This window comes from Scyliorhinus canicula, chromosome 8 (assembly GCF_902713615.1).
Source record: "Scyliorhinus canicula chromosome 8, sScyCan1.1, whole genome shotgun sequence".
Classification (NCBI taxonomy): domain Eukaryota; kingdom Metazoa; phylum Chordata; class Chondrichthyes; order Carcharhiniformes; family Scyliorhinidae; genus Scyliorhinus; species Scyliorhinus canicula.
Window position 1 is genome coordinate 69,261,509 of NC_052153.1, and position 25,738 is coordinate 69,287,246.

Genomic DNA, 25,738 nt, shown 5'->3' on the forward strand with positions numbered 1-25,738 from the left:
GAGAAGAGCGGGTTTAACCAGATCAGTTTGACCCTTTTTAAGAAAAAGATGATGTTCGGACTGCTGTATCCGGCCCGTCTCTGGGTCACGTACAAGGAGCAACATTTTTATTTCGAGTCACCTGAGGAAGTGCTGGACTTCGCGAAAAGGAAAGGACTCGTGGCGGACTGAGAACTTTTGAACTTTGCTGCAACGTTCAATTTTTAAAAAGTTTCTCGCTTTTTTGTTTTGTCAACGCTATTTGTAATGCCTTCTGTATTGATTTGGGGCCGGTTGCAGAGCTGAGTGAGTTTAAGTTTATATTTGCACTGTTGGGGGATGGAGGTGTGTTTGTTCAGATGCTGGATCTCTTGCTTGATCTTTTCTTTGTTTAACAATTATATTTTTCTCTGTCGGGCAATTGTGTTGGGATTGTTTGCCATTTGAATATGTGGGGAGGGAACAATAGGTCAGAGAATGTCTGGCGCCAGGGGAGGGGGCTACCAAGCTAGTTGGGCAGGCTAGCTCATGGAAGCACAGTGGGGGGTGAGCAGATGTTAGGCTTATCAAAGGGGTTGATTTACATTGTGCTGTTACTAGGGGGGAGGGGGGAAATGTTCTGCTGATGAGGGAGGGACTGTTGCTGAGGGACAGAGAGGAGGTCGTGGGCGGAGGCTGCCTGGGGGCGGGCCGGTGAAGTTGCGGGGTGCGGGCTGGAGACTAGTCCAAAAAGATGATGGTTGATCGGCGAGGGGAGAGGGATGTCGGGCGATGAGCCCCCCAACTAGGTTGATCACCTGGAATATACGAGGGCTAAATGGGCTGGTCAAGAGGGCACGCATGTTCACGCATTTGAGAGGGCTGAAGGCGGACGTGGTCATGCCGCAGGAGATGCACTTTAGAGTAGCTGATCAGATTAGATTAAGGAAAGGTTTCACTCGGGACTGGACTCGGGCTAGAAGGGCCGTGATCCTGATTGACAGGCGGGTGGTATTTGAGGCGGGAAGAATAGATTCGGATGTGGGAGGTCGGTACATTATGGTCAGTGGGAAACTGGAGAGGGTGCAGGTGGTATTAGTAAATGTGTATGCGCCAAATTGGGACGATGTGGAGTTTATAAAGAGGATGCTGGGAAAGATACCCGACCTGGATTCGCATAAGTTGGTCATGGGAGGGGATTTCAACATAGTTATTGACCCTGGTTTGGACCGGTCAAGCTCAAAAACGGGCAGGGTGCCAACAATGGCAAAGGAACTAAAAGGGTTCATGGAGCAGATGAGGGGGGTGGGGGTCGGGGGGGGGGGGGGATCCATGGTAATTTGGGTAGTCGTGAGTGAAGGAGTTCTCTTTATAGTCACACGTGCATAAAGTGTACTCCCGGATTGATTTCTTTATTCTGAGCAGGGCCTTACTGACGGGGGTGGTGGACATGCCCCACACTGGGTTGACCTGCAGGTTAGTAAAGACAGTAATCTGCGCCCGCACTGGAGGTTAGACGTGGGTCTCCTAGCTGATGAGGAGGTGTGCGGGCGGCTGAGGAAATGTATTCAGAACTGCCTGGAAGTCAACGACATGGGGGAAATTTCGGCAGCGGTGGTCTGGGAAGCATTGAAGGCGGTGGTTAGAGGGGGGCTGATCTCGATACGGGCCCACAGGGAGAAGGTAGACAGGGCAGATACAGACCGACTGGTAAAGGAGACACTACAGGTTGACAGGAGGTATGCGGAGGCCCCAGAGGCAGGACTTTTTAGGGAACGGCGGAGGCTACAGGCAGAGTTTGGCTTGTTAACCACAGGGAGGGCAGTGGAGCAGCTGAGAAAGGCGAGGGGGGTGATTTATGAGCCTGGAGGGAAGGCCGGCAGAATTCTTGCACAGCAGCTTAGAAAGAGGGAGGCAGCCAGGGAGATGGGGAAAGTAAAGGATGGAGATTTGGACCTGTTTGGAGACTTAGCAGGGTTGAATAAGGCGTTTAAGGATTTTTACAGTAGGCTGTATGGGTCAGAACCCCCAACGGGCGGAGGGGATGAGGCACTTCCTAGGGGGGGCTGAATGTCAAGAAGGTGGAAGGGGAGCTGGTAAAGGGCTGGGGGCCCCGATCGGGATGGACGAGATAACATAAGGGTCTGAAGACCATGCAGTCAGGTAAAGCCCCCGGGCCGGACGGGTACCCAGTGGAATTCTATAAAAAGTTCTATGGGAAACTGGGGCCGTTGTTGATGAGGACATTCAATGAGGCGAGGGAGATGTCCCCCGACGATGTCACAGGCCCTGGTTTCGCTGATCCTGAAGCGGGACCAGAACCCAGAGCTGTGTGGGTCCTACAGGTCGATATCCCTATTGAGTGTGGACGCCAAACTGCTGGCCAAAATATTGTCCTCTCGGATTGAGGATTGTGTTCCGGACGTTATTGAGGAGGACCAGACGGGGGTTTGTTAAGGGAAGGCAGTTGGTGATCAATGTAAGAAGGCTATTAAACATGATCATGATGCCCCGGAAGGTAGGGAGGTGGAGGTAGAGATCGCAATGGACGCAGAGGAGGCCTTTGATCGAGTCGAATGGGAATATCTGTGGGAGGTACTGGACTGTTCGGATTTGGGCGGGGCTTTATTGACTGGGTCAGGTTGCTGTATCAGGCTCCTGCGGCGAGCGTACGGACGAATAGAATAACATCGGCCTATTTTAGGCTGCATCGAGGTACGAGACAAGGATGCCCCCTCTCCCCACTGTTGTTTGCATTAGTCATAGAGCCGCTGGCAATTGCACTGAGACCCTCAAGGGGCTGGTCCGAGGGGGGGGGGGGGGGGGGCACAGAGCCTCGTTTTACGCCGACGACCTGCTCCTGTATGTATCAGATCCCAGCAGTGGGGATGGAAGAAATCATGAGGATTCTGGGGGAATTTGGACGGTTTTCAGGATATAAACTAAATATGGGGAAAAGTGAGATGTTTGCGGTCCATGCGAGGGGACAGGAGAGGCGACTGGGGGAACTACCATTTAGAGTGGTAGGGGGAAGTTTTAGGTATCTAGGCATCCAAGTGGCACGGGAATTAGAACAGCTGTACAAACTAAATCTGGCCCAACTGGTAGACCAAATGAAGGACGATTTACGGAGGTGGGACGTGCTCCCGCTGTGCAGTGAGGGAGGGTACAGACGGTGAAGATGAGAACCTCCCGAGATTCCTGTTTGTGTTTCAGTGTCTTGCCATTTTTATCCCCCGGTCCTTTTTTAAACAGGGTCAACAAAGTGATCACTGGCTTTGTATGTGCGGGCAAGACCCCACGAGTAAGGAGGGGGATGCTTGAGCGGAGTTGGGGAGAGGGCGGGCTGGTACCTACTATTAGTAGTAACGACTATTCGGCGTTGAACATAGCCATGATCAGAAAGTGGGTGGTGGGGGAGGGTCGGCATGGGAGCGGATGGAGGCAGCTTCATGTAAGGGCACCAGCTTAGGGACGTTGATAACGGCGGCTCTGCCGTTCCCGCTGGCAAGGTACTCCATCAGCCCCGTGGTGGCGGCGGCCCTGAGAGACTGGAAGCAATGGAGGAAACATGTGGGAGCAGAGGGAGCATCAGTTTGGTCTCTAATTTGTGATAATCACTGGTTTGCCCCGGGAAGGATGGACGGGGGGGGTTCTGGAGATGGCAAAGAGCAGTGATTGAGAGGATGGGGGATATGTATATAGAAGGGAGCTTTCCCAGCTTGACGGAGCTGGAGGAGAAATTTGGATTGGCGAGGGGAAATAAATTCAGGTACCTGCAGGTGCAGACTTCCTACGCAGGCTGGTTTTAACCTTCTCACTCCTACCACCAAGGGGGATACAGGACAGGGTCGTTTCCAGGGGGTGGGTGGGAGAAGGGAGGATCTCTGACATTTACAAGGAACGTATGGGGTCAGAGGAGACGCAGACTGGGGAACTGAAGCGCAAGTGGGAAGAGGAGTTGGGAGGAAAGATAGAGGATCGTCCATGGGCGGACTCGTTGAGTAGCGTCAACGCAGCCACAACATGTGCCAGTCTCAGCCTGATACAATTCAAGGTCATTCACTGGGCTCACATGCCAGTGGCCCGGATGAGCAGGTTCTTTGGGGTAGAAGATAGGTGTGCAAAGTGAGCGGGAGGGCCAACGAACCATGTCCACATGTTCTGGGCATGTCCAAAGCTTAGGGGATTTTGGCAGGGGTTTGCAGATGTCATGTCCACGGTGTTAAAAAGAAGGATGGCACCGAGTCCAGTGGCGGCGATTTATGGGGTGTCGGAAGATCCTGGAATCCAGGAGGAGAAAGAGGCAGACGTTCTGGTCTTTGCTTCTCTGGTAGCCCGGAGACGGATGTTATTAGCTTGGAGGGACTCAAAGTCCCCGAAGTCGGAGACCTGGCTATCGGACATGGCTAGCTTTCTCTGTTTGGAGAAAATCAAGTTCACCTTGAGAGGGTCACTGTTAGGGTTCACCAGGAGGCAGAAAATTAATCGTCAGCAGAAGGGGAAGGGGGTTAGTTTAGCTTAGAGTAGGGGGTAAATAAAGGTGGGACCTGTCAAGGAGGAAGACGGCTTTTGCACTATGTTTTTCAGATTCATGTATATTGTTTAATTTGTTGTCGCTGTATAACCAAAAATACCTCTATAACTGTTTATTTTTAAAAAAGGATGTTGAGTACCAAGAACTCAGAACCCTCCAATTGCAGAAAACCCTACAAAGCTCAATCCGAGGTGACTTTACTCTAACTGTGACACTGCACTCTATCATTCTAGACACCCCACCCAATTTAAACATATTTCATTCATGGACTCTGCAGAGATCTGCAATGAGTCTTGATGCTTCATATGGATAGCCTCACCGTGCTCTGCATGACCCAACACAAAGGGCCATTCTACTCGCTCTCACCTGATTGGGACAATACCCCATTTCGTCAATAATGTCTTGTGCGCTTTGGTTGCAATCCCGTTATGTGAGGTCTATTCTTACATTTGACAAGGCGACGAGCAGGCAAGACAATTCTCCATGAAAGATCTCACAAAGGCTGTAGACAACTCCACACACACCTCCTTAATCCTACACTCAATACCTCTTGCATCAAGGCTGCCTCCTTACTTGCAGCCTTCACCTACATGTTAACTCATAATAATAATAATCTTTATTATTGTCACAAGTAGGCTTACATTAACACTACAATGAAGCCACTGTGAAAATCCCCTAGTTGCCACACTCTGCCGCCTGTTCGGGTACTGAGGGAGAATTCAGAATGTCCAATTCACCAAGCAAGAACGTCTTTTGGGACTTGTGGGGGGAAGCTGGAGCACCCGGAGGAAACCCACGCCATCATGGGGAGAACATGCAGACTCCGCGTAGACAGTGACCCAAGTGGGAATTGAACCTGGGACCCTGGCGCTGTGAAGCAACAGTGCTAACCATTGTGCTACCATGTCACTCAATATGACAATTGAACAAGGACAGCCAGGAATGAATGGACCTGCCACATTCCATCACCGCCTTTTCTCTCTCTCTCTTGTAATATCAGTTAATTTAACGATTGTTTGTGTCTATCAATATTTGAGATTCTGGCCTGATAGTGGAAAAATACCCATTTTTAAGTCGGCACTACCCAGCGGCACTAATGTTGACCCAAACCTTTGATCCAGTCAATTTATAGACACGGCAACTTTATCTTTAAATCAAATCATGTCTTTATTGAACACAATATAAGATCCCAATGCTTAGCGCTACTACAAGAGAGGTTCTATCATACACTGATTCGAAAGTACATAAATAAGCACATACCTTCCTCTGCTACCACTAAGTTTACAAGTTAAGCTTATCTAACTTCTACTAATGGACTTGTGGAGGACGTCATTACCCATCTCCATTGGCCAGACACAAGTAGGGGTCAGACTCCATCTTCGAACTGGAGGCTTTTGGTTTCTTTCTTCTGCGATGCAGTTCCTCGGGGTTCCATTGCTGAAATCTCATTGTCTCTCCTTCTTATACAGATCTCGCTCGCACTGATCTCATGTTTCTTGTCATGTGTTCACAGGACAGCACTAATCAACCAATGCTGTTTCTGGTCACGAATGTTCATAGAGTCATTATTCACTCAGGGGTCATATTTCTTCTCAGGAAGATGACACACAGGGGTCTGTGTTCAATCACTGTCTGTCCAAGGCTTAGCAACAGCCAATGACCTATCAGTTTGTGGGCAGCACGGTAGCATAGTGGTTAGCACAATTGCTTCACAGCTCCAGGGTCCCAGGTTCGATTCCCGGCTTGGATCACTGTCTGTGCGGAGTCTGCACGTTCTCCCAGTGTGTGCGTGGGTTTCCTCCGGGTGCTCCGGTTTCCTCCCACAGTCCAAAGATGTGCAGGTTAGGTGGATTGGCCATGCTAAATTGCCCTTAGTGCCCAAAATTGCCCTTAGTGTTGGATGGGGTTGCTGGGTTATGGGGATAGGGTGGAGGTGTGGGCTTGGGTAGGGTGCTCTTTCCAAGAGCCGGTGCAGACTCGATGGCTTCCTTCTGCACTGTAAATTCTATGAAGTTCCTGTTTTCACTCCCTAACTGCACACCCCTTCCACAAGATGTGCTGTTCTCCCGCATGCGTGCATAATAAGCTGACATGCGTATGGTCATTCATGGCCAGCCATCCCTCCTCCAGGCAGAAATCACACTACTTTCTGCTCCCACCACCCAAATTATGCTCCACAAGGGAAGATACCACACATGAAGTATAACACAGCTGTTCAGTCAGCTCTAGTCATTAATTGCGGCCTGTTTGGGGGATGCAAATCAGGCTTGCCCAACACCATTAAAAGGCAGCCAGTAGCTCTTAATGAGTGGTGTATACTGGCTTCCGATAGCAAGTAACAGTTGTACGGAGAGAAATGGCTGCAAGAGACCTGTGAAAGAATCCAGATTATTTGGTGTTGCACCGGACATCCAGGTCCGGCAATAAGACCGTAAGATATAGGAGCAGAATTAGGTCACTCGGCCCATTGATTCTGCTCCGCCATTCAATCATGGCTGATATTTTTCTCATCCCCATTCTCCTGCCTTCTCCCCAAAATGGTTCAGAATTTGTTGGATTGAGATATCTCATGGCAAATGGCGTGAGTTGGGATTTTCCTCACCTTTCTGGTCCAATTAACTTTGCACTACAAATTTTTGGAAATTCAACTTGATAATGGCGTGAGGTCAATGGGGCATCTAGGACATTGGTAAATGAGATCTATAGCCTCTCTCCTTCACCAATTAATTTTAATGATAGGGAAAGAAAAAGAACAAATGACAGGGAGGGAAATCAGATGAATTATAGTCAAATTAGGTCAAGAGGGAAAGAAAAAGGAAAGAAAGATCTGATTGAGAGAGAGAGAGATAGAAAAGAAGCGCAAAGGAAAATGAAAAACAAAAGGAAAAATAAACATTTGTCCTTAAAATTTTAAATGTTATTAAATTTACCACCTGCAGCAGCGAACTCCACAGTTTCAAGTATTTCCTTTCTGGACCTCCGAGGTTGAACAATATTGTAGAAATATAAATCTTGCTATTCAAAGATATCATGAAATGTCTGCACTAACTTTCCCTGGCAAATTTAACATATACGTACAGTTTAATTGCATCAACTTCTTGACACTTATGGGGAAGGGAATGTCGAACTCAATTTTTTGCAAGGCGGAACAGCACAAATCTTCCAGCTATTTGTGGTGATTTGCAACTCGTGCCATATCCCTTCCTCAACACAAATTGCTGGATGTTTTACACACTAATAATGGTGTGTGACATAACTCATGGTTATTTTTTTCTCATCATTCTTGGCTGAATAGGTCTCTGTCAACTCTTTGCCAGTGCAAACCAAAATGATTCCTCCTATCCTGATCTTCAACAGCATAAATACTTCTACAAATATTTATCCCGTTTTCCCATAAATTGTGCAATGGTCTCTGCTGCAATTGCTTCTTGTGGCAGAGTATTCCATGTTCGAGTAATTCTCCATGTAAAGAATTTCCTCCTCTTTCACTTACATAGTGATTAATTTTTATTAAATGTCCCCTTGTCCACCTGCCTTACAACCAGAGAAAATACTTTATCCTTATTCACACTCTCAAAACATTTCTTAGTTTCAAAACAATTTATATGAACTTACACCTTTGCTCTTTCTGCTTGAGTGGAAATAGTCCTAGTATCTTAAATTTATTCCCATCACTATACTTTCTCATCCCTAGCATCAACTGGTGAATCAATGCGTTCCCTACGGCTTTAATAGCATTTCAGTAATGATGTGCATACAGTACTCCCCAACTGTGTCCTAATCAGTATTTGTGCATGTTTATTATCACTATTTCTACATTCCCACACAATTCCATATTTATAAAACTCAAAAATATTATTCCTCCTTCAGGCACCATGTCCTAAGAGGATGTCGATGACTATGGACTTCCATTGGATTGGCAATACTGCAGTGGTTTGCTGTTCCCTTCTGCAGTGTGGCAGAAATTCTCCCACTCTTACTGCCTGCCATCAGGCATAATGGAAGGATCTATAGGCTGATAATCAATCTGTTTCTTCAGGTTATGATCTCACCTTCCGTAGCCTACAAGTCCTGAAATGAGAGCTTTCCCCCAGAGATAGGGACACTACTATCACAACACAAGACTTACCCTATTTATCTACCTATATGCAAAAGTTCAGAGAATAATGAGGTAGATTTTGGACCAGGCCCATTTTTCTTTTTTTTTTTACAAATTTAGAGTACCCAATTATTTTTTCCAATTAAGGGGCAATTTTGCATGGCCAACCCTCCTATCCTGCACATCTTTGGGTTGTGGGTGTGAAACCCACACAGACATGGGGAGAACGTGTAAACTCCACATGGACAGTGACCCAGGGCCGGGATTCAAACCCAGGTCCTCAGCGCCGTAGGCAGCAATGTTAACCATTGTGCCACCATGCTGCCCGACTAGGCCCATTTTTGACCAGAGCACACATAAACCAAGTGAGCCAAGGAGTAATGGAAATTGCATTTTGAGCCTCAATAGGATACTTGGCACATGTTACTAGTGATGAATGCCCTTTCTGGTCATATCACTATTGCCTGGTTCATTGCCATCCTGCTGTCCTACTGCTGTCCTACTGCCCCCCCCCCCCCCCCCCCCCCCCCCCCCCCCCCTTCTCCTGCCTCCATGAAACTGTCTGCACCTTCTGAGAGGATAAAATGACTGCTGGGCTCTGCATTGAAGCCATCAATCTTCTCATCCTCCTCTAATAAAGCCAGGTCCACATTATAGCTCAATCTCACACTGTTTAGGGGTAAAATTGGTATCTACCAGAAAAGTTACCATATACATGAGATATAAGGAAAGACTACCAAATCTCTAATTGTTTATGTTGGAGAAAATTGAGATGGATTCTACTTGGGGTATTAAAATCCTTGTGGGTGTTGACATGTTAAACCCTGATAAACTGTTTACTTGGCCCCGAGAACAAAAATGAGGAGTCATCAATCTGAGAAGATGGAACGTACCAGATATAACAATTCAGCACAATCGGGCAGGCATTTGAAAATAAGATTATTTGAAAGATATAGGTGAATTATGCTTTTGAACTCTCTGGGTCAGCCAGACAAACCCAAATTGTTATTTCTGGTTGTGTATAGTCTGGTACTTTGATTCTTATGACACCCTGGGCTAGTGCAGGGTCAATTCTAGCCACAAGGCCCCAGAGTCCCAACACACACCGGACAGACAAACATGGAGGGGTAGAAAGGGTGAAAACAGTAAGGGAAAAGGGCAAAAAAAAAGAGTCCTTGCCTCAGATGATGAGCTATTTGCAGCATGCTTTCCTTCCAACACGTTGGTTGATCAAAGCCTTTGGTTTACAGTTGGAGATGGTCTTCTTGCAGGCTCATTCATTCAGTACTCACAAGCAGTAGGCCTTCTTCTGGTGAGACACTATAGCCTTTATTAAACTGGGCCTTCAACTCAAAAGTTCACTTTCAGGCCTGTTTCTTGCTGGAGACCCTTTGTCTCATATCAAATCCAGCTTCCAGCCCGTGAATTGACATCACTTCTCAGCTATCCCAAAAGAACCATGCCCAGACTTGCTAGAGAGAGAGAAGAGCTCTTACACTGCATTTTCTAGAGGTAATTCATCAGATCTTATAGAGAGAGAGTTGGATCACCTCCATCCAGGCTTCAGAATCAAAGTGAAACTAACTCCAGTCTTGTGACACTGGGAAACATGTCAGTGAGATCAGAACCGATCACCACTGGTTAAAAGGCCAGGAACAGCTTTTGCGGCAATTCATTGGCCACCAGCCAAGTCAGTCAAATTGAGCAATCACCGATCTCTCCTGGTGCTGAAATCATCTGCTAGAATTAAAGGCACAGGCCCCTTACAAGCTGCTTTTCCTTAAAGTCACAGGTCCATTAACTCTCCATGGATCAAAAATGTAATCACAGAAAGGAAAGCAAGGGGAAATAAGTGAATAAACAGGAAACAAACAGGAGGGACCCTTACACAATGTAATTTAAAAATCAGCTTTGCGGAGGACCAGAATTTGGAATCTTTTAAAGGTGTAGGTTCAGATTCAAGCCGACAGAAGATATTTGGGTAAAAGTCTAATTGTATAATCTTACAAATTGAAAATAAGTCATGTATGGTATATCAGTATAGTATGATGGAATCCCATTTTCAATGACAACAATAAAATTGCTTAGCCTGACACCTATTCAATGAGGTTTATTTTCTGCACTGGAGTTTAACTGCCCCCCCCCCCCCAACCACCACCACCACGGGAGTATCGGGAGCTCATTCAGATGGCACCCCTCACCCAGTCGGCCTGTCAATAATCAGGAGCTCCACCCCACAGGGGAGACTGAGCGTTAAGTGTGGGAGGGGGTTGATATCCTGAGTCTGTGGTTGATTCTCCCGGATTTTTCAAGGTGGTGGGTCAGGTGCCCACCCCACAGACAGGAAAGAGGCAGGATGCAAAATGGACAGCCAGCAGACCAGTTCCAGTTTGTTAGGAGTCTTCACTCACAGTGATACCTGTGACTAAACCTTACTTTTTATCGCAAACAATTTAACTTCCTCACGGTTGCTACCACATCATGAAACAAAGGGCATATTCAAGAACTTGTTGCTGCGGAAATGTCCTGAAATCGCTAGTGATGAATACTTTTAAAATTGAGTATAGTATGATGGAATCCCATTTTCAATGACAACAATAAAATTGCTTAGCCTGACACCTATTCAGTGAGGTTTATTTTCTGCACTGGAGTTTAACTGCCCCCCCCCCCCCCCCCCCCCCCCACCACCACGGGAGTATCGGGAGCTCATTCAGATGGCACCCCTCACCCACTCGGCCGGTCAATAATCAGGAGCTCCACCCCACAGGGGAGACTGAGCACTGAGTGTGGGAGGGGGATGCTGGCAATACTTCTGTGGTGGTGGGGACTCCCCCGATGATTGTTGGGGGATTGGGGAACCCCCATTGACTGTCCATTGGGTAAGGAGGGGATGGGTGAGCCCTCAATACCTCTGTGGTGGTGGGTGGAGGAAGAGGTGAACTCCAGCGCTGAGAGGAGTGCCCTTTAAAGATGGCGCCATGATCTCTGTGGAGCAGAGTGCCAGCTCTATCAGGTTCCATCCCACCACAATGATGGTATCATAGAATTTACAATGCAGAAGGAGGCCATTCGGCCCATCAAGTCTGCACCGGCTCTTTGAAAGAGCACCCTACCCAAGGTCAGCACCTCCACCCTATCCCCATAACCCAGTAACCCCACCCAACACTAAGGGCAATTTTGGACACTAAGGGCAATTTATCATGGCCAATCGACCTAACCTGCACATCTTTGGACTGTGGGAGGAAACCGGAGCACCCGGAGGAAACCCACGCACACACGGGGAGGATGTGCAGACTCCGCACAGACAGTGACCCAAGCCGGAATCGAACCTGGGACCCTGGAGCTGTGAAGCAATGTGCTATCCACAATGCTACTGTGCTGCCCCCATCCCCATAACCCCGCCCACTCGTTTTTGGTTCTCACAAAGGCTCAAGGTCCGGGAAGAAAGCTGGCCTGTGCAGCTGGAGAGTCACACATCAGCTTTCTGTCTGAACCTGACACTTTGACACAATGTGGTAAGATTCTGGTAAGTGTATTTAACTATTTCTATTTTCAACTGTCTAAGGATCTGAGACTAGTGTTTAATAAATTGAGGAATGCTGTTGGCCTGAGGTACCTGAAGAATGTTTTGTCTGTATATTCTGACGTATGAAGAATAAACCCGACTATGTCTACTGCTGCCAGGGGTTGTTGAAATGGGAGTTTCACGCTGACATATGCAGATATATTCTAAATGCGGCAGTGTACTAAGCATATGGCTGCTAATAAAACTATTATGGGTGAAGATTTAATTACCAATGATTGAAGTAAACATAGCACTGTATTGAGGCCATTAAAAAAGATTTATATTTCAGCTTTTCATGGTCTCCTCTGACCCACTGGCCAATGAAGCTTAATTAGAAATGCATGCCACACTAGCAGGTCTCTTTGGGGAGTTTACCAGGTCTGGTGCAGTATCCCTGATTAACCCTTTTCATTCTAGTCTCTGAAATTCAGCCAAAATGACTGGCCAACAGAACACACCTGCTATAAGTTAAGTCGCTGGAATCATTTGTTCGGCACCTTGCTTGCATTATGCTCCAGAATTTGAGTCAGATTCATCATATTTTTTGATTATAGTTGCTGCTCAATGTTCCGGAAAATTAATGAGGTACTGGTTATGTCAGAGGATGGGAATCCTTTTGCAAATCCACTCTGCTAGAGGAACGGGAGCTGTGGCAACAGGTAGAAAGACCATGCAGAGCTGCAACTGGAGTTGTAGGGAGTCCACAATGAAGGTGGGGTGGTTGGGCAATGACGGCGGGGGGGCTTTCAGATGTATTTACCCTTCTGAGCTCAGATTTATGTTGTTCCAGGTCTCTGAGGAGCAATACATGAGGAGGCAGCATGTCTCCAGAGAGACTGGGATTATCGAGCGTGGGCTTTTACATCAAGACTCATTTCCTGCACTAACGAGCTCCACACGCCAGTGCAGGAAGAGCTTGGGGTGCCATTTTTAAATGCCCTGGAACCCCAACATGGCCCTGGCAGTGCCCCTGCCAGGCTTGCAGCACCAGGATAGCACCCAGGTGACAGGATGGCCAGATGGCACTGCCAGGGTGCCAGCCAGTGGCATATTTAAGTGAGCCTGACTTCACACTTGAATATGCAAATCTGGACCCCAACCTTAATGTGCCAGATCCAGATCGTGACGCCACGAGAAATCTTGTTAGATCTCGCGAGGCGTGATGAGGCCAGTAAATCTTGCAAGAGGCCTCTCGCGGGATTTACCAGCCTAGTCACGTCCCAATGCAGACGTGACTAGGCCGGTAGATCGCAGCCATTAACTCTGTTTCACTCTCCAGTGGTCTTGTGTCGCTTTTTGAGTGTCTCCAGCAATTTCTGTTTACGTTTTAAATTTATAGCATCTGTAGCATTTCGCCTTTCCAATCCTGTTAATCAACTGTTCCACTCAAACACTGAAAACTTCCGTGCTCAGCACATACCCAGACTGAACACAATTCAATTTTCTTTTTAGCAACATCATCATTATTCTATACACAACACTGTTTGAGTTTACAATACACAAAGATCAAAACATGAAACATGGTGAAATGTATCAACACAGTTGTGTGCAGAAACGATAACACTTGCATATTACAAGGGGTTTGTACAATTACTTTAAATCAAAGTTTTAATTAACCTTCTATCAAAAAAAATAACATTTTACATTCACTAAATTCTGAAAAGCCATGCTTTATTCATTCTCCCTAAGTTGAAATCGACAACTCCATGATCTCCACTTACGAGACACCTTGTATAAAAAAATTTCAATTTTTCATTCTATTTTCAAGCTGTACTTTTCCTCATAGATACATTGAAGATAGGAGCAAGAGGGGGCCCTGCTCACGATCATGGCTGGTCATCCAACTCAATAGCCTAATCCTGCTTTCTCCCCATAACCTTTGATCCCATTTGCCCCAAGTGCTATATCTAGCCGCCTCTTGAATATATTCAATGTTTTAGCATTAACTACTTCCTGGCTCACCACTCTTTGGGTGAAGAAATGTCTCCTCAGCTCTGTCCGCAATGGTTCACCCTGAATCCTCAGACTGTGACCCCTGTTTCTGGATACACACACCATTGGGAACATACACAGAACACAGAACATACAGTGCAGAAGGAGGCCATTCGGCCCATCGAGTCTGCACCGACCCACTTAAGCCCTCACTTCCACCCTGTCCCCATAACCCAATAACTCCTCCTAACCTTTTTGCTTATTAAGGGCAATTTATCATGGCCAATCCACCTAACCTGCACGTCTTTGGACTGTGGGAGGTAACTGGAGCACGGGAAGGAAACCCACACAGACACGGGGAGAACGTGCAGACTCCGCACAGACAGTGACCCAGCGGGGAATCGAACCTGGGACCCTGGCGCTGTGTAGCCACAGTGCTATCCACTTGTGCTACCATGCTGCCCATCTTCCCTGTATCTACTCTGTCTAGTCCTGTGAGAATTTTATAAATCTCTATGAGATACCCTCTATGAGATATACTCCAGCGAGAATAACATACTGCTTTGGAAATAAATATACTCGACAAATTTATGTTTCTTGTAGAAGTACTTTGAAGTTACATTTTGTTACTTAGGATATAGCAGCAAAGAAGTTATTTAAGTTCATGGCATCAGAAAACCCACCAAGAATGCCATGCAACATATGATGTAAACTCAGATGACATTTTCCAGTGGCACCTGAGACCTGGGATGATAAAGAATGCCCTTTTCAACTCATTCCGTCAGACTTTCTGACCCTTCTGAATCATTGGCTGTTATTTATTTTAGCATATTTTCCTCCATATGCTAAGAATAATAAACTAGCCCCGAGGTAACTGGTGTCGAAAACCATTACCAAACAATAATTGATGTTTCTGACATTATTAACCTCTGCTTCAGGTTTACTGATGTAAGCGAAAATGAAGCCAAAACACTGGCTTGTGAAGGAAGAGCTGTCATGGTCTCATTCAAAGCCATTCCTCTTCTGAAAAAAAAACAGAATCCTGTTCAACTTATAGACTGATGAAGAGAGTTTACTTATTTACTCCAATCAGATCTATGAGCTAATTTTTTGTGGAGTAGGTGGGAAAGTGTCAACATTTCTGCATATTTCTGCTGGAAATTAATTATATACAGCCATGCTTTCATCACATCAGCTCATCAGCAACAGTCTTGGGGACCTTTTCTGAATGATAGCATTGCAGTTATTTCCAACTGTGCTTTGGAGTGGAACACCATAAAAGAACATGTACACATCTATGGTCAGGAAAATTATTATCAGCGCAATTTATGCACAGAATACATTGTTTTTGTTTCCTGTATGAATTTTACAGCACATTTAAAGAATGACGTGCGACAATGTATTTTGTGAGTAATTCAACTGGAGGGATTACAGTGCTTGTGATACATGAGTCCATGTGGTATTACAATCTTTGCTGGGTGAGTGCTCGTCTGGTTTTCCTTCTGTGGTTTAAAGGTTTAAAGTACCCCTTGTAATTCATGTGTTTTTATGTAATTTGTCCATGTGCATAATGCTGAAATACTCCCTTGCTTAGGATGTAACAGTTGGAGTTAATTGGTCAGCTAACTGTTCAGCTGCCTGAGATTGAAAAGCTACATACCTACTTGAGTGACAGGCTTTGATATATCATGTCATGGTGCCATGAAATCCACACCGTAACCATGGTCGGTTGAATACTGCCTGAAGTACTGTTCACTATTGGCAAACTACGCACGAGCATTGAGCTGCTTCTAACTTAGTACCGCACAATTAAATTTCAAGGCCTAAGGGAAAGTGCTCATTAGCAATGGTACTTACATCTTGCCTAATTCCCCCCTTTAAAATTTATTCCAAAACTCTAACTGAATTAGTGTTTAAGCATTCTACATGTTCAATGATTTTTATTGTCTGGGATTTAATAGAGACATGACCCTGTTTATTTTAATTGGGTTAATGCCTCATTTAAAATAGCAGACAAAAATTGTACATAAATTAAGCATTTGCATGCTGATATCACAGTATAATTTCAAGGGCAAAGAGAAAGTGCCTGCTAATTGCCAATGGCACTTACATATTTTTGAAAACGCATATGGGAACCAATGTTTTATAGATAGAGGATTAAAGCGATAATGCTAAATTTGTGCAAATAATTAGTTGGGCCACAGTCAGAATCATGACCTAAAAATTGTTTTCACAGGCCTGCATGGGAACTGGGCACGGGAAGTGATCCTTGCGTCCGATTTGGTGGGCCCGAGTCGCATCACATTTTAGGCCTTGTTTAAAAGAGTCTGATGAGCTGCAGGTACCCACCGGGCATGCTCAGCCAGTTTGCCTGAATTTCAGGCAATTGTATCTGTCTAGGTCACTGAAAGGTAAGAGGATGTGTTTAGGACAGGGAAGAAGGGGGGGAAGGCAGACATAACTCCGATGGCAAGTTTATGCTTTTAAAGATGGAGAAATAGGCGCCGTGGCTGACGAGGGAGAGAACGGAGGTAGGACATGGAGATGTGCGACTGTGGGTGGCCGGTTCTGGCACTGGCCAGGCTGGCTGGGGTGGTTGGGTGGGTGTGGGGGAGGGGTCAGTGACAGGCCGTGAGGCCGAGATGACCAACACGGGATTGCAGACAATAGATATTGGAATACAACCAGCAATGATGGCCTTCCTCCTAGTCACCACAGCCATGGAGGAGCTGGAGTTGCTCGAGGAGGAGGAAGCTGCAGCAGTGGAGCGTGCACCAGAGGAACAGGAGGCAGCCACTATTGATGGAGAACCAACTGCCCAACAGGCCGAGGAGGAGGAGGTGCAAAGGAGGCACCGCATGACGCTTCATGTGTAACAGCAGCGTTTGAAATTCGAGGACCTGCCACACCGGGCATGCCGAAGACGTGGGCTGAGCAGATGGGCCACATGGCATATCTGCCGTATCATGATGCAGCTAGCATTGTGGGATAATGAAGATGGATCCCCACTCCTGGTGGCCATACAGGTGACGGTTGTCCTGAGCTTTTTTGCCATGGGGTCCTTCCAGATGCCAAGTGAGAACCTGTCCGGGATCTCACAGACTTCAGTGCACAAGTACATCAGTGCCACCACAGAAGCCCTATATGCCCAGTTCGCATAATACATCCATTTCAATGTGGACCAAACCCACCAGGATGCCCGGGCAGCGGGGTTCACAACATTCACCGAGATGCCCCATGTCCAGAGGGTGATAGACCAGATGCATGTCCCCCTACCAGCACTTGCAGATGACAGGCCACTCTTCACAACCCAAAAGGGGTTCAACTCGATGAGCGTGCAGCTGCTGTGTGACTGGTGGTGCCAGTCATGGATGCCCGCCTTGGCCAGGGTCTGCATGCTCGCGGCCATGGAGCACAAGGAGTGAACTACCTCTGTCTGGGACTGTGCTACATCACGATGTGACTGTCCCACCACCTTCTGGGTCTATGCCACATCAGCAAGTGACTGCATCATCTCTCTCTGGGACTGGCCACCTCCCTCTGAACCTGTGCCACGTCGGCCAGTGCCTGGGCAATGTCGCCGATGTGCTCAGCCATGGCCTGCTGTGACTTGGCCATGTTCAAAAGCACCACTGCAAGGTCCAGGTGGCACATGATTGCCTGTGAGAAGGGCAGCCCTGCATAGAGTGCCCAAGGCCTCGGACATGCTGATCCAGGGGCCGGTTTAGCACAGGGCTAAATAGCTGGCTTTTAAAGCAGACCAGGGCAGGCCAGCAGCACGGTTCAATTCCAGTACCAGCCTCCCCAAACAGGTGACGGAATGTGGCTCTAGGGGCTTTTCACAGTAACTTCATTTGAAGCCTACTTGTGACAATAAGTGATTTTCATTTCATTTTTCATATTTTCAAACCCCCCCCCCCCCCCCCCACAGGCTTCCACTGCAGACACCACCAGCGCGGTGTTAGACTGGGTGGCGCGCATGGCCGGAACCACCTCCTGCTGCTGCACGCAGTTGGACCCCTTTGAATGTACCTGCAGGTGCTGGATGCTTGCCAACAACCCATTGTGTAGTCCCTGGCTCTGGGACTGCATCTCTACATTCAATGGGACCGTCCATTCCAGAAGCCCAAAAACCACCTGGATGGCAACTAGTCCCTGGGTTTGGCCCCCCCTCTGACCGTCCACCCCTTTGGGTGTTCCTACCTCCATCTGCTGTATCGGAGCATGTGTGTGATATGCACAAGATAGTATCCCAGTAGCCTCTTCACTAACATGCCCAACCGAGGTGAGTGTCTCTGGGATGGTGGAGGGTGTTGGTGACAGGTGTGACAGGAAATCTGTGTCATCCTCGGACTCAAACTCCGGGGTGTCCTGGTCTCGGGTTAATGGCTTCCGTCCGCGTCAGTGCCGTCCTCATCGCTGGTCGGCACCTGGCATTCTGGCAGCAGCTGGGGACGGGGGTGAGGGACACCAAAGGGGCCTACCCCATTACAGCATGTCCTGCAAGACACAAGACAAGACACGTGATTAGACTATGGGCCGGAGTTGGGGGGGGGGGGGTGTGAGAGGGAGTGGAGATGGTGGGGTGTGTTAGACAGGAGGAGAAGGGTGTGTTTAGGAAGGGGGTGAAGGGGTGTGGGGGTGAAGCGAGTGTGGTATTGGGTGGGAGAGAGGGAGGGGTGGTGGGGATAGGTGTGGGTGTGATTGTGGTATGGGGGTGAGGGTGTAGTGGGGTGGGTGGACGGGTGAGAGTGGTGACACATGTCACAGGGAACCGCAGCTCAGCGGAGTCTCACTTCCTCGCCCGATGCCAATCTTTTTCCCGATGACTACCCTTTCCTCAGGGCTGCCGTGTATCCAGGGCCCTCTATTCTGCTGCGACGAGGGGACACAGATCCGGCAATTACCCCTCCAGTCTTCACCCGCTCCTAGTGGTTGTGGGTGGCCTTCTCATGGGGGCTGGGAGGTGGAAACAGAAACGCACAGTGTTAGACAGTCCAACGCATGCAGGCCAGGGGATGGGCAGCTGGTGGCTTCAGTGCTCAGAGCACCTGTCCATGGTGGCTGGTATGGGTGCCGGCACGCAGTGTAGGTTGGCGGTTCATCTGCCCTCTGAGTGGGGGTGGGGGGCGTTTAGGGTTACAGGTGTGTGGGACGAGGGCTGGTGCCAGGGACACAGTGCTGTATACTCACCCTGGTCACCCTGAGAAGGTTGTGCAGGTTCCTCTGGCACTGCCGGCCAGTCCAAATGGTGTTGCTCATGGTGCGGATGGCCACTGCCAGCTGCGCCCAGGCCCGGCGAACAGCGCGAGTGGCTGCCTCCTTCCTGGACCAGGGTACAGGAACAGAGAATTTTGCCATATATGTTTCATGCCAATTCACCCACTATCCATCATGGGCTGCTCTCAGGACATGTGGAGATAAAATAAACTTCCTAAATGTCTATTAACGAATTAGCTATTTAAACAAAAAACTCTCATTTATTAAGACCTATTCCCTACACTTAATTTCCTTTAATTCCTTTGTATTCATAGTTCCACTTCAAATGCTTTATAAGCACTTGGAGCTGTTGATCAAACAGGCACCCTGCAGTGACAACCAGTTGTTCAACACTAATCTTGTAATGGTAACCCTGAGGCACAGAGTGAAATAACAAGCAGTGATTTTTTTTCCAACACTGCAAGCAGTTTTTCAAGTATTTAAAGGGTAGAAGATTGAAAATCCTTGACAATTTGACAGTTCCTTTTGACAGATCCAATGAGCTTTACTGTTCCAATGAGGTTATCCACTTTTAACACACATTTATGTCTAATTTTAACAATCCAAAAGGGCACCTTGCCTCTCCAAAGCGCACCTAACCTCTCCCAAAGGGCACCTGAATTTAACCAAAGGAGCTCCAGGGGCATATCCAAAAAGGTACCTTGTCCCTCCAAAAGGGTACCCTACCTCTCCAAAGAACTCTAGTAAATTTAGACCATCTTCTACCGTGTCTAATATGCTAAATTATATTTCCCACTTTCTTCTGGTCAAAATCAGGTCAAACTGAGGTGAGTTATAGTTTAACATGCGGAACTGCATCCGTGAATCATAGATGTGTGCAACGGTTGACCTGGTCCCATTCTAAACCCACCCACGCAAGTGGTGGGGGTCGTCAGCTGGACCTCTAGATTCAGACTTCTGACACCTTTTTCTCAAAGATAGAAAGCTTCACCATCTGCATGAACATTCAGGCCAAAGTATTTTCTCTGGTGGGCAATTTCAGCAGCTTACTAATGCAGCCTGGCTGTTAAAATCAAATGATTCTCCCTGCTGTCACTCGCAAATGGGACAACCACTTGCTAAATTCATTAGATTTAAAGTCTATCCCATATCTGCTTTGACTTGTCTGAATTTACCCTCTCCCTCTAACTAAAGTGTCATCTTTTGCTCCAGGATAGTACTCTCACTTGAGGAAGAAAATTATGGCTAGGAGTCCCAACCCCAAGACTTCAACACATAATCCAGATTGCACTCCAGTGCAGTTCTGATGGATTGCTGCATTGTCAGAGGTGTTGACGTTTGGAAGAGGTGCTAAATCAAGGTCCCATCTGCCTCTCATGCGGACTTAAAAGATCCCATGGCACCATGTGAAAGAGAGCTGGGTATTCCCCCCTGCATCATGGACAACATTTATCCTTCAACTATCTTGCCATTACAGTGTGTGGAACCTTGCAAAATTGGCTCCCGGGTTTCCTATGGTCCAACAGTTATTACACTTCAAAAGCATTTTACTGGCAGTAAAGTGCTTTATAGCATCCTGAGATCATGAAAGACAGTTTTTAATGCAACTTCTCTTTCTTCCTAATAATAGACCAACATTGACAACAATTACTGAAAATACTTTGGGTGGGACCATCTTGTCCTTCTTAAGATATGTAACCTTCAGTGGCAAGTCAATGGATAAGAACGGTTAACTGCATATGAATATTCAAAACAGTCTTATATTCTAGTCTTGTCTTCCTATTTGTAGTTTCCATTACTTCACAATATATATAAAACAGCATTCCTCCAAACAACGTAAAACCTTACATGATTCTGGCACTGAGTATGAACAGATTGGTTCATCAGTGCATATGTCCCCAAACAACATTCCGAATTGCAAAGACAGGCTATTGTAGCCAAAGGAAGGTTTTAATTAAGTTTTCCTTCCACTAACTAAGGTTTGAAAGACCTCTTTCTCTCTCATGTAACAGAGTGCCAAAGCATTTCTTTAATCCTGTTTACACAAGCATCTGGATTAACTCCGGGATAGTTTGCTCTGGGGACTGCAAATAATTCTTTGACCTTTATTTATACTATAAACACAGGGAGGGGACTCATAGAAAAAAAGATGTTGATTCACCCATGTGCAAGCACACCAAGAACATTAAGTGAGATTTGTGTCATGATGTATATCTTTGCTATGATGCTTATAACAGTATAAAGGAAAATGCTGACAGAGGCTATTCTGTAGTTCTACTAAGACCTACTTTAGACTGTATGCAGTCTGATGTGAAATTGATACTGTTTCCATCAGTCCTTCTTTCACAATTATCGCCATGTTTTAAACCCTGAGATTTTACAGGAATTAATGTTCCACTGGATCAATCTTGAATTCTCCTCAATTGCTCACCCAAAACTGTTACTTTAACTTTAGCTGGAGGCAATTAATACTGAATCAATGTCAAAAACTGTGGTGTAAAAATCTGAACAGTACGAAAGTGAAGAGTTGCATCAGGGGAAAGGTTCAAAGAAGCCACCAATCTTTGGAAATGGAGCAATTGCACTTGGATATGTTCAGCTCATCAAAACTTGGCTGAGTGGAAATCTTCTACTTTACACCAAATTTCTAAGTGAATTTCTATGATAGAAATACAAATTCACAATGCATAATAATCCACTCTTGCATTGCTGGTTCTTTGCCAAAACAATTGGAATCTATTTCCACTGCCTTGTACTTGTCCCATAGCCTGTATCTTCCTTTGCTTAAATAATTGCCCTATTTTACATTACATATTTAGGTCCACGATCTGCCTTAGTTCTGCCGAAGGATCGCTAACCTCTGTTTCTCTCTGTACAGATGCCACCAGATGTGCTGAGCATTTCCAGCACTTCCTTTTTCTATTGGAGCAAAGATATCCCATTATTCCAGCCCTCCACAAGTCAATCAGACGTCTTGTGAGCCTCCCTAACTCCACTACAGCAGGAAACCCAGTAGCAGCTGCCTGGAATTTCATTTGGCACAATGTTGAACATGAATACCAAAAAAAGTTAGGGCATGAAGGAAACATATAGAACGTATAAAAAAAATCAAAGCAATAAAAATCTTTTAAGAAGTGATTAAGAAAAAATTGATTAAAATGTACCAAAGCTAACTAATAAAACCTTTTTTGTTTTTTCACTTCAGAAGCAGAGCTGCTGAGAGACTGAGAAGTCCCCAAGGCCTGGTGAGCAGGAAATGGGAGGGGACTGGGGTCAAGCTAAGGAGTTGGGTTTATCTCATACTTTTGTGTTCACCTCTGGTGCTACACACTCTGAGCTGGACTCAGTGGAATTCATATGAAATACATTTAGTGAACCAGATGGGTCAGAGGTGGGTTGCGTTTTAACCTGGGTTTCCTCCTCTCCTCACCTAGAGTGTGGATAACTGCCTAGGAAGGGAAGAAGAGGGGAAGGATGTGCATGTGTTTGTGTGCATGTGTGTGTGTGTACATGTGTGCGTACTTGTTTGTTTACATTTGTGTGAAATACCAAATGCTTTAATTGCCAAAGGATAGGACTTATCAAACTGCTTGTTGAGTAAAGGCCAATTCAGAAAAGAGAACTCATTCCAGCAGTAATGGTGAGCACCAATGTCAAAATTATAGAATTCAAAATCTTGCAGAGTACTTAAAAGAGTTTGGGATGTACAGTTTTTATGTCACTAGCGATTACTCAAATGGCAGAGATTTTTGTACAAAGGTGGTGGTAAATCAAGAATACATCAACATAAGTATCAATTTGACTGCAGCTTGTCCCATTATGAACAGAGACATGTACAAGAGCAACTTCAATGATTTCCTCCCACAGTCCAAAGATGTGCAGGTTAGCTGGATTGGCCATGCTATATTAACCCTTAAGTGTCTAGGGATGTGCCAGTTAGGTTAAGGGGTGACAAGAATAGTTCATAGAAGAGGGCTTGGATGGAGTGCTCTTTCAGAGGGTGCAGTCTCGATGGGCCGAATGGCCTCCTTCTGAACTGAAGGGATTCTATGTATCTCTAATTGAGAGTACAGTTCAGTTGAAAACTACTTTGATGAAATGTTAGAAATGTGTGAACAAATGGAGTGCAATATCCAATACAGAACAAGTCCCTTAAGTCGTCCATTGGTATAATGAGATATGTGAACAAGCCATCATTAATGAATTTTTAAAATTCATTCCTGGGATATGGGTGTCACAGGCTGTGCCAGCATTTATTGCCCATCCATAATTGCCCTTGAGGGGGCAGTTAAGAGTCAATCACATTGCTGTGGACCTGGTCACATGTAGGCCAGAGTAGGTACGGAGAGCAGATTTCCTTCCCTAAAGGACATTAGTAAGCAACCTGGGTTTTTAAGACAATTGACAATGGTTTCATGACTTTTAGTTCCAGATTTTTGTTGAGTTCAAATTTCACCATTAGCAGTGGCAGCATTTGAACCTCAGTCCCCAGAACATCCAGTGACAATACAACTAAGCCACCTCCTCCCACTTAAGGAATAGCCACTGGAAAAACTCAGCAACTCTGGCAGGATCTATAGAGGGAGAAACAGAGTTAACGTTTTGAGTCCATATGACTCTTCTTCAGATGGCTTCGTAACTTGAAGCTATCTTGGAAGCAACATCTGTGGAGGGAGGAACAGAATTAACATTTTGAGTCCATATGACTCTTCTTCAGAGCTTCTTCATATTCTTCTATGCTCTGAAGAGGAGTCATACACACTCGTAATGTTAACTCTTTTACCTCTCAACAGACGCTGTCAGGCCTGCTGAGTTTTTTCCAGAATTTTCTATTATTATTTTACATACAAATCAGGCCTGATGTGAGGCCAATATATTGCAAGGCTAAGCTAATTTCTTATGCTCTCAAAACACATGCTCAAGTGGAACTAAAGAAGTTTTATAAAAATGGTGCATTGATGTAAACTGATCATAAGAGGACTGGTCAACCTGTACTGTAGTGATGCTTAAATGGTAAGACAATGCAATCAACCAGGCGGTGAATGATGAGCAGTTTCCATTCCCAACCTCTCAAGATTTTTATGTGGAGTTAGTGGGATCCAAGATATTCATGAAGTTGGATATGATGAGAGAGTGTCCTACAATGAACACACATGTGGGTTATACTCTGACACAAAGTTGTCTGATGGCGTGAAGTTTTTTCCGAAAATCTTTCAAGCCTCAATGGATAAGATTTTACAAGCAGTGCCACATTGCTTGAGCCATCCGGATGATATGTTGATCATGGTCACAAGAATCTTTAAGTGTTATATGAAGGGTTAAAAAGGTTCAATGATCACAATGTAAAGTTGAAAAAGGAGCACGTGTGCTTGTGTTCAAGCTGATATAGTTTAATCTGATATGGCCTGAAAATCAATGAAAAGGGGCGACAGCTGGTGAAATAGATAAAGATTGTAGTCAATATCCCAAAGCCAAAAGATGTGTCTGAGCTTAGATCTTTTCTAGGAGGGCAGCACGGTGGCACAGTGGTTAGCATTGCTGCCTACGGCGCTGAGGACCCGGGTTCAAATCCCGGCTCTGGGTCACTGTCCGTGAGGAGTTTGCACATTCTCCCCATGTCTGCGTGGGTTGCACCCCCACAACCCAAAAGATGTGCAGGATAGGTGGATTGGCCACGCTAAATTCCCCCTTAATTGGAAAAAATAATTGGGTATGCTAAATTTATTAAAACAAAGATCTTTTCTAGGTATGGCCCAACATTACTTGTAATTTCTGCCTAAACTTGCGATTATGTTAGCTCCATGGCATGAGTTGTTGAAGAAAAATGTGAAATTGCAATGCTGAAATGCACAATGAGGTGCCAATGATGCATGCAAACGAAACTTGATCAGTGATGCACTGCTCATCTATCATGCCACAAATTACAATCTGCAGTCGCATGTGAAGCTTCAAACTATAGTGCCGGAGCCATGATCAGTCATGTCACAGATGGGGCTAGCACAGTGGCACAATGGTTAGCACTGGTTCAATCCCTGCCCTGGTTCACTGTCCTTGAGGAGTTTGCACATTCTCCCCGTGTCTGCTTAGGTTTCACCCCCACAGCCCAAAGATGTGCAGAGTAGGTGGATTAGCCATGCTAAATTGCCCGTTAATTGGAAAAATTGAAACAAAATGTCATGTCATAGATGATAGCCAATTAAAGCCCTTACAGAATTTGTTTCATACACTGTTACCAAGATTGAATGCAACTATACATGAATAGAAAAGGAAGCACTGAGAACCATTTTCAGTATCAAAATGTTTCACCAGTTTTTGTTGGGAAGAAAGTTCACACTAGTAACAGATCAGAAACCTCTAGTAGTTAGCCTGGGATCAAAGTCTGCAATGCCAACAACTGCAGTATCAAGGATGCAGCAGTGATCTGTAC